This window comes from Cyprinodon variegatus, unplaced genomic scaffold (assembly GCF_000732505.1).
Source record: "Cyprinodon variegatus isolate N-32 unplaced genomic scaffold, C_variegatus-1.0 Scaffold48, whole genome shotgun sequence".
NCBI lineage: Eukaryota > Metazoa > Chordata > Actinopteri > Cyprinodontiformes > Cyprinodontidae > Cyprinodon > Cyprinodon variegatus.
This window is the reverse complement of record NW_015150501.1, coordinates 1,277,941-1,280,816: the sequence shown is the minus strand read 5'-3', so window position 1 is coordinate 1,280,816 and position 2,876 is coordinate 1,277,941. Positions and strand designations below refer to the sequence as shown.

Genomic DNA, 2,876 nt, shown 5'->3' with positions numbered 1-2,876 from the left:
ACATTTACAGTATTGGACACTGACCCCTACAATGAGCGCTACTGCCGCTCTGTTTGTAAATGTGCAGTTTGTTAAAAAAATTTATAAATAAAAAATGGGATTTACGCTTTAGTATTTAGTAATTACTTTGTATCTATATATATATAAATAAATATATATATATAGTATTTATGTCTGTTTATGGATGTTGTTAAGATGTGATGAACAATTTCATATTGACAGAGGCCTTGTCAGGCCCATTTTTGCTGAAGTGTTTGGACTTTAACAGCTCTCGTTCATCTGTCTAATGATAGAGAGTGTCTGTTTTTTACATGACAGCTGAGGCAATTTCTCATAAACAACTACTATAAATCTGTTGAAAAAGAGCAGAACCCCCCTTGAATCTTACCATTCTCTTTTTGTCAGTTAATTGAACTGTTTAAATGTACTAGAAAGGTATTTTTGTTTCCCATCACATAAGGCCCCGACGGACATGCGAGAAATTGACTGGAAAACATTGCCTAATTCAAAAGCAGTGTTTTCAAAGGCAGTTATTCAAAAACGTGTTTATTAGAGACTTTAAGAGCAGTTTAGCCATTTTAAAATAAGTGCAAATGAAGGTTAAAATAAAAAATGCATACTTACAAACCTTTAAAGTGTCAAGCTCAGGTATGTGCTCGGTGATCCAGAGTCAGGCGGAAATGCTTTGTATTTATCTGACGAGCCCTGTTTTTAAGCACCGATGTACCTCCCACAGCAGTGATTGGTCTAGAGGAAAGACATACAGCTGTTAATTAAAGCCAGAATAAGAATAATTACCTCTTATTGGTTGTTACATGGAAAAAAATCATACATCTGCATCTTTTTAGTATCTTTAAACGTTTCCTGTTATTTGAAATAGGAGTTTTCAGGCTGGATTATAGCTCAAAAACTTGGATTGTGAAATTTTATCAAATACATAAGTTAAAGTTTGTTTACAATTTTTAGGAGTTTCAGTAAAACCACAAACAAAACAAAAAAAACTAGAAAACTAACGTATAAGAGGAGTAAAGTCAGCCTTCATAGTGATTGGTGTTTTAAAACGCGACTGCGCCTAAAACTGAACAACCAAATAAAAAAAATGAAAAGAAAAATCAACATTAAAAATAATGAAGCTTGTTTAATATGTTTAGCGTAAAGGATGTAGGAAACAATATGATGAAAGGTCGATCTCAAAGAATGTGTCTCAACGTCAAACGTTTGATCAGATGAGAAGAAGGTTTAAGACAGTCAGTTTAGTATTTTTTTTTTCAGATTTAATGTTTATTTTACCACCTGAAGCAGCTTACCAGTTTGCTTATAAGAAGCGCCCTTTTGCTATTGATAAATCAATGTTGCGAGGAAGTTTAAAGGAGCAAATTCAAACTCATTACTGTAGCGGAGGGGATTGGACCTAAAAACTTTGATATTTCCATGTCTTTGCATCTAATAATAATAATAATTTAAAAAAATCAATAAGAAAACATTTTCTGTTCTATGCAAACTGATAAACCCATCAATTTGTCACTTTGATGTCCACATCGAAATCAGTCTTTTTAGCCCAATTATCATATTTAGTCGATAAAAACAGGGTAAGGGTTGGACTTTATTCGCTCGTCGGATCATCTCTAATACAATTAGAGGTGAACAGACATCTTCAGTCGGACGGCTTTATTTCTAAGCCAGTTTGTCATTTTTTATACAGAAGGCAACGTCGTCTATGTTGCGTCTTTACCAAGTCTTATCTTGATGCGTATGTCTCAAATTTTGTTGACTGTCTAAAAAAGCTTTGGAGAAAGTGTTAAAATCCAACATTCTGTATTTTGGCTTCATCACAATGAAAATCATACTTTACTAATTTTTCAGAAATCTGTGTGTATGATACGTTATTTCACAGAAACACTTTGTTGGTCAGAAGTGAATTTTTCTGTCTGAACTTGATGTTAAAAGACCGTCCAATAGTCAGCCTTCAATGATAATGTGACTTTGATTACTACTGAGAAATTACCATTAAAAGTAAGGGTAAGAGCTCATTTAGGATAAACCCATTTAATGTTTAAAACCCTATGTAGAAGTCATCTCTGTAAAGCTTGTCTTTTGTAAATAAGCCATAGTAATGTTGACGCCTGTGGTCATGGTTGATCTTGTAATAATGTTTAGTCCTGGTAGTTTTAAGCAGTTCTAGGCAGTTTTATTGCAGTACATCTAAAAAGCTTTTTGTTCATCTAAACTTTTTCTCCTTTAATGGCCATAGTTGCCTCTCGGTTGGATAGGCAGCTCAAATCTGCCCTTCTCTGCTCCATCCATCTCTTACTGTCGTAGGGATGAGATGTTCTTTGAAGGCAAGAGAGAATTAAACATTAAACTAGATGAAACTCTAAGACATGCCAGTCCTGTATTATTTATTCAATTACACTAAAACAAGTGGTGTTCAAAGTGTGGCCCTGGGGCCGTTTTTAGCCTTTTGTAAAAAAGTTAGTGGCCCCTGTACCGCATTTCGAGAATTATACAATTTTGCCCCCTTAACAAAAAGAGTTAATGCAGCTATTTCGTTTAAAGATGTAACAAAGATAGAAAATAATGTAAACCCACTTTTCAAAGTTGTTTATTTTTGCACTTGGCTTCAGCCTTTCATATTAAGCAGAACTGTTGTTTTTTTTTATTTTTGTTTTATAATTTTATGAAAAAAATCTTAGATAACTGATTTTACATAGTGTTACAAAGGACAGAAATTGTAACATTTCTGCAAATCACATATTTAATGAGTCAAAGTTCAGTCAGAAAAATTATGTAAGTACAAAAAAATGTATTGAATTTCATCATTTGGAAAAGGTTTATTGAATAACCCAAATTTGATATTTTTCAAAAAATTTTTAATT

At 32.9% G+C, this 2,876-nt stretch overlaps 1 long non-coding RNA gene across 1 annotated transcript in view; it reads right to left on the bottom strand.

Annotated features, from left to right (window-relative positions):
• Window positions 1-2,876, bottom strand: part of LOC107082161 — a 21,448-nt gene that overhangs the window by 4,530 nt on the left and 14,042 nt on the right. The window contains exon 2 of the long non-coding RNA XR_001481124.1: window positions 629-747. This is a non-coding gene — a long non-coding RNA (uncharacterized LOC107082161). The remainder of the gene's footprint in view (window positions 1-628; window positions 748-2,876) is intronic.